The 14903-nt window shown below is 47.9% G+C and overlaps 1 protein-coding gene across 3 annotated transcripts in view; it reads left to right on the top strand.

Annotated features, from left to right (window-relative positions):
* The window catches only part of BOLL (boule homolog, RNA binding protein), a 68693-nt gene that overhangs the window by 969 nt on the left and 52821 nt on the right, over positions 1 to 14903 (top strand). The window lies entirely within an intron of this gene.

Here is a 14903-nt window from a genome sequence, read left to right as displayed (position 1 = left end):
ATTGATAGTCAAGAATGTTTTATTTTGTTAGGAAATTAATTTAAAAAAATAAGCATGCACTTTTATAAAGGAGACAAGTTCAATTCAAAGAAGCACTCTGATAACACATTTACTTAACGTCTGCATTTAAACTGAACAGTCATTCAAAGTGCCCAGAGTTGCTTGGTGAAATGGGCAGTCATAATTGAATAAAGAATTAAATATCTCATGATTTTTTTAAAAAATAAAATATTCCTATAGCAAGGTACAGGCATTTAAAATTCTCAGGTCTGAACTATAAAACATGGAAGCTAATTCCTGACGATTGTTTTTGGTTGTCTGCACAGTCTTCATTGGACATTCTAAAAAGATTGCATCTTGAAATGTTTTTTTCTGGTGATTCTCACCAAGTTTCATTCAACAAGAACCCTGGAGAAAAACCTCTTTTTACGGATTGGAAAGCTTTTCCAGTTTGGTGTTTTACAAATGTATTGAAATTTGGGGTTTGGCCATGATGGCGAATTGTTGTAGGAACCTAGAATTTATGAAGAACATATTCAAGGAGATTGCTTTTTAAATACTGTAATTTAAATTGAGCTGTCTATCATACTAAAAACTGTTGGAAATTTCCAAGACATTTTTATATGTTAACCTGTACATCACAAGTTATAGCTACCTACTGGGAGATTACCAGAACATGACTAAATTAAACCAGGGTCTCTCTCGCCCTCTCTTTTCAGTTAGGGATGCTTCTGATTTATTTGATGTTCAAGAGATGTATCACCTTCAAATCAAATATCTGAGCTAGAGAAATTGACCACTTGATGACAATGCTGCTATAACTTGTCAGGATTGACTAGTTACTGGACTTTATTCAGTTAATTACTCTGCTCATGTTCTGTTCCAGTAAGTCATATATCTTGCCCATTGTCTTGGTTTTGTATGAATATTAATTAAATCTTCACTCATTTTCCTGTACTGCATATTATCCTATGGTTCCTACAGATGTTAAATAGCTCAGATGATAATATGGAATGAGGAATTCTGATACATAACTATCACAGAGTAAACCACCCTTTTTGTAATCTGCTATCCAAGTAGGAACAGAAACACTATAACATAATGTATATAGGTTAAATGGCTGAACTAGAAAGATATCATAACTAATAATGTTATGTTAAGTAAGAGTACATAACAATAATGTTATTGTTAAGTAAGACTACATATTCCCAACCATGGGGTGCTCAAGATAGGGGATGTTCCACAGTGGGTTAAATATGGTGGCTTTAGCTGAACAATTGAGGCCCTTCCCCCTTTTTAATTTGAAACATTATCAGTGTGTTTTTTAAAAGATGAGACTTTAATTGCATGGCCAATCTTGATCCAAGGTATTTTCAATCCCCATTTATTCAAACGAAATTTAAAGAGTTATATTTCATCATACGCTATTTAAAATTGGTCATCAATATCTTGCTAAAGATCTTATTCTCCATTCATTTGTATTTATATTTTTCTAGAAGTGGCCCAGTTGCTGCCCCTTTCAAAAGAACCTAGTACTATTCCTGGTACTATATGGACAGCTAAAGAAAGAATAGTAACTTTAAGATACAAATATTAATCCCCTATTTATTAGAAGCAACAAACCTTCAACATGCAAGTATTTAGATTCCCTTTTATAGTTAGTTTTATTAAAAGTTAAAGTTTTTTTTATTAAAACTAATACAAACTTAAAAAAATAAAAGGTACATAAAAGAAAAAAACGGGAAAAATAACAAGAAAAGTAATATATAAATAAATCAGTTTCCTGTTCATCACAAGTATAAACTATTTTAATAACTTTCACCCTATCTTAAAATACAACAAATGATCTCTTCTTTCCATACCCCCTTATTTATTTAATAAAAATCCTTAAAATCTTGTTTCAGCCCTGATTAGCTAAAGCCCATTACAGGTTACATAGGGATATGTATTCAAACCTTGATCAAATAAATCAATTTCCTTTTACTTTTAATGATCTACAGTCCCTTCAAATAATGTTCTAGAAGTTGAATTCTTTTCATTTTTTCTTTGTCTCTTTTCCCCAAATTCTGCAAAGTTTTAACTAGCCTCTTTTAAAAATCCAATATAGGAAAATTATCCAGGTCATTGTTGTTTTGTTGTTTGTACATCCTTCTTAATTCTTAAGATGATTTCTTTTGTATGTCCATGTGACATCATTATCCATATAATTTTTGTAGCCTATCTTTTAAAATCCATTTTGAGATCAATCTCAATCTTGTCAGGTAAAATTTGATCCTGTTTCATAACCTCTTTGAAGCAGTCCATCAATGGAGGTAGACACTCTTAAAATTAACTACATTTAAAAAACCTTCAATATTTTCCAATGTTAAAATATTTTGTTCATTCTGAATTAGTAATTAAAATATCCGTATTCTCCTTTAATTGTAATTTTAGGTACTTCTGATTTTCTCTAGTATCTAACCTTCATAGTCTCATCCTATTATGTTTTTTTAAGAGAATTCAAAACAAAAGCATTTTCTCATGGGAAGAAGTCTTATTATTAATACCAAAATCTTATTTCAAATCTATCTGGAACTGTAGCCCACTTTTAACGTTCTAGAATCAAAGTTCTAATCAGTCCTTTGCTGATTCCAAAATAATTAAGTCTTTAAACTTGAACAGGTAGTTTTCCCCTTAAAACCATTCGTTCTGTGACTGTTAGACGTTATAACAGCATTGAAAAAAGTGATATAACTTTTTCACATGATCGTTGTAGCAGCCCCACAGTCATATGATCAAAGTTTAGATGGTTGGCAACTGGCATTCATTTATTGACAGTTGCAGTAGTCAGTGTCATGTAATTAAAAACTCGCAGTCGGTTGGGAGACCGTGGGTGCTGGTTACACCCGGTCGCATGTACCAACCCCCGCGTTCTAGGTGGTCAGGAGCTTCAGACCCAGGGCCTGAGGCTGGTGCTATGCAATGCGAGGTCCGTCGTTAATAAGGCCCCCCTCATTCACGATCTAATTTTGGAGGGGGAGCCGGACCTCGCGGGAATAACAGAGACCTGGTTGGGCCACGAGGGAGGTTTACCCCTTGTGGAAATGTGCCCGCCAGGTTATCGAGCATTTCACCAGCCCCGTGCCCAGGGAAGGGGCGGTGGGGTAGCAGTGATTATTCGGGAGGACTTAGAGCCGAGGGAGTCCACTGTGCCACAGACATCCGGATGTGAATCCCTTGTTGTGAAATGGGGCCCTGGGAGACAGTTGGGCCTGCTGATAGTATACCTGGCTCCTCGCTATACATCAGCGGCCCTGCCCGAACTCCTCGAGCTGATCGCATCGGTGGCGGTTGACACCCCCAAACTTTTAGTGATGGGGGACTTTAACCTGCCATCTGTGGGAGAAGCATCCAAGGGGGTTCGGGAGTTCATGGCCTCCATGACAGCCATGGACCTGACGCAATTGATTCAGGGCCCGACACACGAGGGAGGTCACACCTTGGACCTTGTTTTTGTCTCTGGCCAGTGGTTGAGTGATCTGGGAGGAGGGGACTTAACCATCACTCCCCTGTCATGGTCAGACCACTCACTCCTCCGACTTGACTTCCCTGGTGCTACCCCCCGCTGCGGGGAGGCGGAACCGGAAAATACTAGATGGTTCCGCCCCAGGCGCCTGATGGAACCAGAGAGGTTCCAGATGGAGCTTGGGCCACCTTCTGCGGCCCTGACCCGCCCTCGGGTAGAGGACCTGGTGGTCGCGTGGAACAATGCAACTACCGGGGCCTTGAACCGGGTGGCGCCTTTGCGGCCTCTCTGGCGGCAACGCTCCACCCTGGCCCCTTGGTTTACCGAGGAGCTAAGGGTGATGAAGCGCCGCAAGAGATGCCTAGAGAGTCGTTGGAGATCCTCCCGCTCCAAATTTGACCGGACACAGGTACGAGCCCATTTAAGGACGTACCTTGTGGCATTGAGAGTGGCCAAACGTCAATATTGTGCCACTCTCATTGCATCCGCAAAGAACTGCCCTGCCGCCCTGTTTCGGGTGTCCCGCTCCCTCCTATTTCAGAGGCCACGGGAGGCCCCTTTACAGGGCAGAGCAGAGGAATTTGGGAAATATCTGCAGGATAAAATCGCTCAAATCCGGAAGGATTGGGTCCCTTTCAGTGGCCCTGTAGAGGCGTCTGTGGCGAGTCTTGAGAGGCCAATCTGGGAGGAGTTTTACTTGGTTGCCATCGAGGATTTGGACAGAGTGCGTGGACGACTGCGACCTACCACATGTTTACTGGACCCGTGTCCCTCCTGGCTTGTACTGGCATCCTGGGAGGTTACACGTGACTGGCTCCTGGGCCTAGTGAACGCTTCGCTGGGTGAGGGGTCTCTTCCAGCCGCCTTGAAAGAGGCGGTGGTGAGACCCTTGCTCAAGAAGCCTTCACTGGACCCTACGGAGCTGGCCAATTATCGTCCTGTCTCCAACCTTCCCTTTCTAGCGAAGGTTGTAGAGAGTGTGGTGGCTTATCAGTTTCCACGACATCTGGAGGAAAATGATTATCTAGACCCGCCCCAGTCCGGCTTTCGCCCTGGGCACAGCACGGTGACGGCCTTGGTCGCGTTGCTGGATGATCTCTGGAGGGCCAGAGATAGGGGTTGTTCCTCTATCCTGGTCCTATTAGACCTCTCGGCGGCTTTTGATACCATCGACCATGGTATCTTGTTGCACCGACTGGAGGGGTTGGGGGTCGGGGGCACCGTTTTACGGTGGTTCGGCTACTACCTTTCCGGCCGGACGCAACATGTGTTGACAGGGGAGCAGAGGTCGACTCTAAGCCCCCTTACCTGTGGGGTGCCACAGGGGTCGGTTCTCTCGCCGCTCCTGTTCAACACATATGAAGCCGCTGGGTGAGATCATCCGTGGTTTCGGGGTGGGATACCATCTGTACGCTGATGATACTCAGCTGTACATCTTCACCCCGAACCACCCCAACGAGGCCGTCGAAGTGATGTCCCGGTGTGTGGAAGCCGTACGGGTCTGGATGGATGACAACCGACTCAAGCTCAACCCCTCCAAGACGGAGTGGCTGTGGGTTCCGGCCCCCCGGTTCAACCAGTTAATTCCATCTCTGGCCATCGGGGGCGTACAACTTGCCCCGGTGGAACGGGCGCGCAATTTGGGCGTCCTCCTGGATGCTCGGCTGTCCATGGATGACCATGTGACGGCCGTGGCAAGGGGGGCGTTCCACCAGGTTCGCCTGGTGTGCCAATTGCGCCCCCTATTGGACCGGGATGCCTTGCGCACAGTCACTCATGCGCTGGTGACGTCTCGCCTGGACTACTGTAACGCTCTCTACATGGGGCTTCCCTTGAAATGCACTCGGAGACTACAGTTGGTCCAGAACGTGGCCGCGCGGGTAATTATGGGGAGTACAAGGTACTCCCATGTGACACCTTTCCTGCGCGAGCTGCACTGGCTCCCTGTGGTCTACCGGGTGCGTTTCAAGGTCTTGATAACGATCTTTAAAGCGCTCCATGGCTCAGGACCTAGCTACTTGCGGGATCGTATCCTGCCCCATACATCCCTGCGACCAATTCGCTCGCACAGAGAGGGACTCCTCCAATTGCCGTCCACCAGACAATGTCGGGGGGGCGGCGTCTAGGAGCAGAGCCTTCTCTGTAGCGGGCCCAGCCCTGTGGAATGACCTTCCCCCGGATATTAGGACCACCTCTGACCTCCGCGCCTTCCGGATAAAGCTCAAGACCCACCTATTCCAAGTAGCTGGCCTGGCTCAACCATAGTTCGTTCACACTGCTCCTGACGGGTTTTTTAATTTTGTGGTTTTTGGAATTTTATTAGGGGATTTTAAATTGTGTTTTTAATTGTCTTTATTCATCTGCCTACCTCCTCCATGTACACGTATTCATTTATTTTGTGTGTGTATTGTCCATATTGTATTTTATGTGTTTTTTATTGTACGCCGCCCCGAGTCCTTCGGGAGAGGGTGCGGCTAAGAAATAAATTTTATTATTATTATTATTAATTATTATTATTATTATTATTATCAGAAGTGTATCACAGCGGCCAGTTGTTTCGCCGGATTTGGCATTAATTACTAGTCAGGCCCCACCCAGGGGCCTAGGACGTCGTAACATATTTTCGTAATATACGTGCAGATCCAAGCAGTGCAGCCTTTTGCATTTGACTGATGGTGATTTTGTCAATTTTTAACTGTTTTAAATGTAATTCCAGTGCTTTTGGAATAGCACCCAGTGTGCCGATTACCACTGGAATTACCACTGCTGGTTTGTGCCATAATCGTTGGATTTCGATTTTTAAGTCCTGGTATTTTGTGATTTTTTCATATTCCTTCTCGGCGACCCTGCTATCACCTGGTATTGCGATGTCTATGATTGTAACCTTATTTTTCTCAACCAGTGTGATGTCTGGTGTATTATGCGCCAGTATTTTATCCGTTTGTATGCGAAAATCCCACAAGATCTTGACCATCTGACTCTCGATGACTTTTTCAGGCTTATGTTCCCACCAGTTTGTTGCTGTTTTAATATTATAATTTTTGCACAAATTCCAGTGGATCATTTGTGCCACTGAAATTATTATTGTTATTGTTATTGTTGTTATTATTATTATTATTATTATTATTATTATTATTATTATTATTATTATTATTATTATTATTTTATTAATCACTTTTTGCAATCTTCTAACAAGCAAAGTTAATGGGGAAGCCAGTTTCACTTAACAACTGTGCTACTAACTTAACTGCAGTGATTCACTTAACAATTATGGCAAAGAAGGTTATAAAATGGAGCAAAACTAACTATCTTACTTAGCAATAGAAATTTTGTGCTCAATTATGGTTGAGGACTGCCTGTATTTCAAATGTCTTTCATTAAAAATTGAAGGAAACTCATCTGGTACTTTAAAACAATGATCCAAAATGTTCCCAATACCTAAAATACAGTTAAGAAGCAATTTCCATAAGTGATTAGAAAAGCATGCAAAACCATTGTCCTCTTGATGGTTCTAACCATGATTTCAGCAAGATGGCTATTCCCTTCTGTGCGCTGCTTGGAGAATCCAAGCATGGGTTAACTTCTGCCTATTTGCCCAAAGGCTGAGTTAGAAAAAAAGTCTTGACCACGCCTCTTCTGCTCAACTCAGTCTAGCCTAGAGAGACGCGATTATCATTTCTCAAGCTCAGCCAAAGCAAAATACTTTTCACAAGCTTGGATTCTCCTAAATTAGCAGCTATTCGTTTTCTCTCAAGGGGAGCTGACACAATTGGGGAGGCCGTTGTCGCATGGTTCTCCCGACTGCCAGTGTATGTACTGGTTTCCCCAGTCCACCGGCAAGAACCATCACCACGTCTTTCAACTCCCAGGGACCTAGGCAGCCCGGAGCTACTGCCTGATCACTTAGGCTGTCCTCGGAACACCGTGGCTATTTTTCCGGTGCCAGGAGAGTCGGTTTGCCACTCTTGTGCCATTTTTCCATTTGAATTTGATCACTACGAGGCCTAACTCCTCCAATACCGTTGCCGGGCATGTGTTCAGCCCACCGACTTTCCCAAATGACACCGGATCCGGGGTCCCTGCCTGATCGCTTGGGTCACACTCCGAGGACTTCGCTTCAGTGACTGAGTATTCCATGCAGTTTTGTGCCATTTTTGAACGGCGCCATCGCAGTGAGTGCGCAGGCCTTCTGGACATCAGAGGTCTATTCCACCTACTTCTTCCTGCTGGGCCTGCTCTTACAGACCTCAGTCTTAGCAAGGGGGCCCAAATAGTTGGTAGGGGTGCGAAATGGCGGATCACTGTCTCAGGCAGCAGTATTGGAGCAGAACTCTCCCCCAGGCAATCGCCATCTGTGTAGGCATCTGGTGCCAGGGTGGGCATATCCACCACAAGAGGAGCCTCTGACAGATGCAGGGCCAGAACCTTAAGGTCCCAATCAGCCTCTGCTGCCGCAGATAGGGACGCTGCCTTCCAGCAGCAGATTATGGGCCAGGCCCTGCTCCCCTATCCTGCTTATCGATTGTAGGCCTGGAGCCTGTCTCCACAGCAGACGCTCAACACCTGAGGCCACCTTTACGCCTACTTCAGAGGGCTCCACTCACAGGACAACCAAGGTATGAGTTTACCACGGGAGATACATGACTTAATTTCTGCAGCCATATCAGAGAGGGTAGAGTCAGAATTGCAACGGAGAGGACAACCTTACCTTCTGCAGGCCATGCCTAGGGCCTTTTCAGCTCCCTTGCAGGGACCTCCTCCTCCACAGCCCTCCCTGCGCAGCGAGGACTCGCTCAGGAAAGAGGAAGACGTAGATGACCAGGAGTTTTCGGACGACAATGGTCTGGCCCCAGATAGACTCGCCTTCTCTGGACTTTTCCAGCCTGCATTGTTTAAGTCACTTTTATACAAGGCCAAAACAACAGCCAATATGGGAGGGTGAGATGCCCCAGCTGAGGCATCCTTGGGTCTGGATCCCACTGAACGGCTGGTTTCTGAACCTGTCCCTAAACAGGAAGTTATACCATCCCCGAAATGGTTCGTGGATGTCATTCAGCGGCAATGGAACCAGCCTGGGTCCACCCCCCCCCAGCAACAATGACCAGGGCTCTACAGTTCTAGTCTGGACCTAGAGGAACTCCTGCAGATCCCAACAGTAGATGCTCTGGTGGCCACCTTGGCCTCTTCTGTGATTGTACCCTCAGATGTATCGGAGGATTTGAGGACAGAGGACCGTAAAGCGGAAATGACGCTCCGCAAGACGCATCAGGCTGCCACCTGGGCAATACAAGCAGTAATGCTGCATCCTTTTTTAATAGGCCTTCCTTGATCTGGCTTCGCCAGTTTCAGGCCAGAATATCCCCTGAAGACATACAGTTGCACCAAGACATAAACAAGTTGGTAGCAGCTGTGGAATTTTCTTCCAACATAACCTTTAATGCGGCTAAGTTTGCATCTAGGGCTATGGCGTCTAATGTGACTTCCCGACGCCTCCTTTGACTCTGCCACTGGCAGGCTGACATACACTCCAAATGGTGCTGAGCTGCAGCCCCCTTTAAGGGAGGCAAATCTATTCGGAGAGTCACTAGACCTTATCTTAGTCGAGAATAGGGACAAAAGAAAGGTGCTACCATACATACATAGACGAGTGGACCACAGAGCTCAGACTTATTTTCATAGGCAGCCCTTTCAGGCGGCAGAACCTAGTTTCACTGCCTCCCAATACCAGCAGACCTTCTCACAGCGGCCCGACCGACCACAGGACAGATCTGGGTTCAGGGACAGAGGTAGGCAGCAACAACCTCAGACCAGGTGGCCATTTTGAGGGTCTGGTAACCGGCCCTTTCACAGATCAAAGTGACTCAAACAGTTCTTACTCATTGGTGGTTGGTTAAAATATTTTGCAAGCCAATGGGAAGCGACCACCACAGATGCCTGGTGTTACAGACAGTGAGGATAGGACTCACACTAGAGTTTCTTACGAGCCCTCTGAGACATTTCATCAGATGCCCCGTTCCCAAGTACCAGGTCAAGAGGATTTTATGGACACCAAGATCCAGCGTCTGTTGGACATCCTTGCTATCGAGACGATTCCATCAGGTCAGGAGGGACTAAGATTTTATTCAATCCTCTTCCTAGTCCCAAAGAGCTCGAGGGTGGTAGTGGTGGAGAACCATTCTAGTTTTGAAAAAGCTCAACATCCACTTGGGGTACAAATGCTTCAAAATGCAATCCCTACAATCCATCTTGGGATGCATTCGACAGGGAGACCTGCTAACATCTGTGGATATCAAGGAGGCCTACCTTCATGTGCCATCCGTCTGTCCCACAAAAGGTTCCTGGGGTTTTACTTCGCAGGCACCATTACCAGTACAGGGCTTTGCCATTTGGCCTGTCATCGCCCCCCAGGACCTTCACAAAGCTTCTGGCAGCTGTAGCAGCTTGCCTCAGGGCGTTGCCTGTGAGAATTCATTGCTACCTTGATGACATATTGATCCTGTCATCGTCTCCGCTTCAGGCAAGTTGAGATCTTCACATAACAATTCAGACCCTTCAACAACAGGGATTTTCAGTGAACCTGAAAAAGAGTCATCTGCCCTCCACCAGTCTTCTCCATCTGGCGGCAGGGATAAATACCGAGACCTGCAAGGTCTACCTCTCCCAGGAATGGCACTTCAGCATCTGGTCACTAGTGAACCAACTTCAGACACAGGGTCAGTACCTTTGACGGTTCTTTCCCAACTCTTGGGGAAAATGATTTCCTGCATAGACATCATTACCTGGGCATGGCTGAAACCGTGGACCATGCAGTGGTTTCTGCTCCCATACCAGCAGACCGGCAGCAGCAGCTTTTCAACAGCAGGGTTCGGGTGCCACCGAAGGTGCTTCTCTCACTAAACTGGTGGACATCCCCTGCTCTGCAAAAGGGTGTTTGTTCAGAGAACCAGACCGCATCACAATAACATCCCATGCCAGTCTCTTCGGGTGGGGTGCTCATACCCAGACTCAGGTGGCTCAGGAACAATGGAGCCCACAGGAGCTGTTGAACAATATAAACTGGTTGGAGCTCTTGGCCGCCCACCTAGTACTTTGGCATTTCCAGGAACTGGTAGCAGGCCGCCACGTCCTGATCCTCACCGACAACGTGGCCAGAAAGGCCCGTCTCAACCACCAGGGGGGCACCCACTTCAGGTCCCTAATGCTCGAAGCAGAGAGACTGGGTCTATGGGCGGAGATGCACACCCTTTCCATCGGGACGGAGCATATATCCGGGCTCATGAACGTGCAGGCAGATTCGTTGAGCAGGTCCACCATGGACCATTCAGAATGGCACCTTCACCCAGACCTGTTCAAGGACCTGTCCCGGAGATTCGGACAACTGACGGTGGACTTGTTCACTCATCCGACAAACACTCAACTACCGATGTTTTTTGCCAGGTTTGCGGTGCCGGGGCAGAGGGAGTCAACACTCTCCACAGCCCGTGGCCTCAGGGATTGTTGCACGCCTCCCCTTCCCCTCATCCTGAGGGTCATCCGGAAGGTGCTAGTAGAGAGAGCGGAGGTTCTTCTCATTGCTCTTCATTGGCCCAGATACCCCTGGTACGCAGACCTGGTCAACCTCTTAGTATCCTGCCCTGGAGAATTCCTGACAACAGGATATCCCTCAGCCAGCGGATACTCCTCCATCTGGAGCCTCAGTGGCTCCAGTTAGCCATCTGGCACTTGAAAGGGACATCCTAAGAAGGGATAAATTTTCCAGGAAGGTCATTCAAACTATCCAGGTGGCCAGAAGACCTCGCACTATCCGAATATATAATGCCACCTGGTGGCATTTTGCAGATGGTGCCACATTGAGCATATTGATCCTCTCTCAGCATCGATTCTGCAGATCCTGGACTTCTTGCAGGAGGGGTTGGACAAGGGTTTGTCCCCCAACACTCTCTGCAGGCAGGTGGCCACCTTATCCACAGTTCTGACAGGTGGAGATAGCCATACCCTTGCTCATTATCCAAGGGTACGCAGTTTCCTGAGGGGGGCATCCAACCTGAGGCCTCCTGTGGTACATTGCTACCCCACTTGGCCATAGTGTTGCAAGCCCTCAACTCTACATCGTTCAAGCCGTTGCGGACTATCAGCCTTTGTCTATTGACTTTCAAGATTGCCTTCGTTGTGGCCATTACCTCGACCAGGAGGATTTTGGAACTGGAGGCTATATCGGTCTGCAGGGATCTTTGCATCTTCCAGCTGGACAGAATTGTACTATGGCTGGATCCCTCTTTCATTCCTAAAGAAAACTACTGGCTCCATAGAGCCCAGGAGTATTCTCCCAGACTTCCATCCACGGCCTACTCACCCTCTAGAGAGTAAATGGCACCATCTGGATGTCAGGAGGGCTCTCCGTAGGTACATCAAGCAAACAACTTCCTTCCAAAAGATGGAATCCCTGTTCTTTTCCTTTTAACCAGCATCCATGGGAAAGAAAATGACTCCATCCACCAAAGGCCGGTGATTAAAGGCTTGCGTAGCCAAAGCCTATGAACTTCAGGCCAGACTGGTGTCTAGGCACATTCAACCTGGAGTGCTGCCACAATGGCCTCATGGGCTACGCAAGCTTCAATCAAAGAGATTTGCAGAGCGGCGACATGGTCTTACCCATCGCCCTTCATGAAAAATTACAAACTGGACATGTTCGCCTCGGCTAAGGCATCTTTCGGGTGGTGAGTGCTACAGAGGGTTCATTTGGCTTTCAGGACCCTGGACCTGTCTATTTGCTACCCTTGAAACATTAAGCTTGGGTATATCCCATGCTTGCACACAGACGAAGGAACTTCGGTCTTACCTGAGACGTTCTTTCTCTGCGTACTGCAGGAGAATCCAAACCTGCCCTTGTGATCCATCTGGTCCAGGGTCAGGAGAGGACTTTTACCTTCAACGATTCCATCTTTACTGAACGGCTGCACCATTGTTGAAAAAACTGAGCTCAGTTGACCAGAGGAGGCTTTTTTTTTAAAATTGGATTTATATGCCGCCCTTCTCCCAAAGGACCCTGGGCGGCGTACAACATTAAAAAATGCACATCACAAAAGTTAAAAAGAAATTAAATACATATCCAAAAAAACCAAACCGAACTTATAAGACAATACATTTAAAAATGAGTTAAAATTAACAGGCCAGGCCGGCTTGCTGGAAAAGCAAACTTTTCAGGGCGCATCGGAAGGACCGGAGGCCAGGGATTATGCGAAGCTCCGGGGGCAGCTCATTCCAGAGGGAACGCGCTTCCACAGAGAAGGCTCTCCCCTGGAGGTCACCGGCCGACACTGTCTGGCCGACGGCACCCTGAGGAGGCCAACTCTGTGGGATCGTACTGGACGGTGGGAGGCTACTGGTGGCAGTAGGTGGTCTCGCAGGTACCCTGGGCCTAAGCCATGGAGCGCTTTAAAGGTCATAATTAATACCTTGAATCGCACCCGGAAAACAACCGGCAACCAGTGCAGGCCGCCTAAAAGGGGTATAACATGGGAGCACCTAGGTACCCCCATGACAACTTGCGCGACCGCATTCTGGACCAGCTGAAGCCTCCGGGTGCTCTTCAAGGGCAGCCCCATGTAGAGAGCGTTGCAGTAGTCCAGGCGAGAAAGGACGAGGTCATGAGTGACTGTGCACAGAGCATCCCGATCCAGGAACCTGATAAAAGCCCCCCCTGGTCACGGCCGTCAGGTGTTCTTCTAAACTAAGCCGCGTATCCAGGAGGACTCCCAGATTGCGAGCCTTCTCTGAGGGGGCTAAAATTTCTCCCCCTATCGTCAAAGATGGAACAAGATGTACAAATCGGGATGACGGAAACCACAGCCACTCAGTCTTGGAGGGATTGAGCTTGAGCCTGTTCCTCCCTATCCAGATCCGCACAGCCTCCAGGCATCGGGACATCACGTCGAGGGCATCGTTTGGGTGGTTTGGGGTAGAGATGAAAAGTTGGGTATCATCAGCATATTGATGATACCGTACCCCAAAACCATGGATGATTTCGCCCAGCGGTTTCATGTATATGTTGAACAGGAGGGGTGAGAGAACCGACCCCTGGGGCACTCCACAAGTGACGCGCCTGGGGGTCGATCTCTGCCCTCCAGTCAACACAAACTGCGACCGATCCGGCAGGTAGGAGGAGAACCACCGTAAAATGGTGCCCCCCACTCCCAACCCCCCGAGTCGTCGCAGTAGGATACCATGGTCAATGGTATCGAAAGCCGCCGAGAGGTCTAATAGGACCAGGACAGAGGAACAGCCCCAGTCCCGGGCCCGCCAGAAATCATCGACCAACGCGACCAATGCCGTCTCCGTGCTGTACCCGGGCCTGAAACCCGACTGAAACGGATCCAGGTAGACAGCTTCATCCAGGTACTGCGGAAGCTGACGTGCTACCACACTCTCGACAACCTTTGCTACAAAGCGAAGGTTGGAGACCGGAGGGTAGTTGGCTAAAGAAGCTGGATCCAGGGAAGGCTTCTTAAGGAGGGGCCTCACCACCGCCTCCTTCAAGGCGGTGGGAAAGAACCCCTCTCTCAATGAAGCGTTGGTAATCGCCTGGAGCCAGCCTCGTGTCACCTCCCGGGAAGCCGAAACTAACCAAGAGGGACACGGGTCCAGCACACAAGTGGCAGCACTGAGTCTCCCCATAATCCTGTCCATGCCTTCGGGGGTCACAGGGTCAAACCCATCCCAGATTGTCTCAAGATTCATCCCCCATTGGCTCTCCCGAATCTACCCAGTCAGAGTCCAAGCCTGTCCAGATCTGAGCGATTTTATCCTGCAGATACTGAACAAATTCTTCAGCCCTACCCTGCAAGGGGTCTTCCCCAGTTCCTTGGTTAAGTAAGGAGCGGGTCACTGTAAACAGGGCGGCTGGGCGGTTATCTGCGGACGCGATAAGAGTGGAAAAATATTGCCGTTTTGCCGCTTCTATCGCCACTAAGTAGGATTTAATATAAATTCTTACTAGTGTTCGATCAGATTCGGACCGGCTGGCCCTCCAGCCACTCTCTAGGCGTCTTTTCCGGAGTTTCATCTCCCGGAGCCCGATAAACCAGGGAGCCATCCGGGATCGACACCGGGTCAGAGGCTGCAAAGGCACAATGCAATCCGAGGCCCCAGCGGCAGCCCTATCCCTGGCTTCCACTAGGGCTTCGGTCAAGTTGTGAGCAAGGGATTCAGGAAAAGTCCCAAGCTCCATCAGGAACCTTTCGGGGTCCATCAGGTGCCCGGGGCGGAACCATCTAGTCGGTTCCGCCTCCCTGCGGCAAGGGGTAGCGGTATGGAAGTCAAGCCTGATGAGGAAATGATCAGACCATGACAAGGTTGAATAGAAATAGCCCCTAAATCTAGATAATTCATCCACTGCCCA

Source organism: Natrix helvetica, assembly GCF_964273705.1.
Source record: "Natrix helvetica genome assembly, chromosome: 1".
Classification (NCBI taxonomy): Eukaryota; Metazoa; Chordata; class Lepidosauria; order Squamata; family Natricidae; genus Natrix; species Natrix helvetica.
This window is presented reverse-complemented; position numbering and strand designations above follow the sequence as displayed.